The following is a 294-nucleotide window of genomic DNA, read 5'->3' as shown; positions in this document are numbered from 1 at the left end:
GTGGGGAGGGCAGCCGGGGTCTCTCTGTGCCTGCCTGCCCGGTGGGGGTAGCCCCCTGCACTGCTGCAGGATGGCACCAGCAGCCCCGCTTGGACCTACTGGCCCTCCAAGCCAGGGCTCTTGCTGCTCAGGGCCTTCCATGCCTCCAGCCAATGCCTTTCCAACATTTCTTCAGCTTGGAGGAGAAGTGCTGAGGCAGGTTTCCCCTCCTGAGCCAGGGCATTCCCGTGCTCCCTAGCCGTCAGTTGGGCTAGGGAACGGGTCTTTGCATTTGCTGTCACACCAGGGACGTCC

Source organism: Merops nubicus, unplaced genomic scaffold (assembly GCF_000691845.1).
Source record: "Merops nubicus isolate BGI_N331 unplaced genomic scaffold, ASM69184v1 scaffold36497, whole genome shotgun sequence".
Classification (NCBI taxonomy): Eukaryota; Metazoa; Chordata; class Aves; order Coraciiformes; family Meropidae; genus Merops; species Merops nubicus.
Note: the sequence above shows the minus strand (reverse complement) of the source record.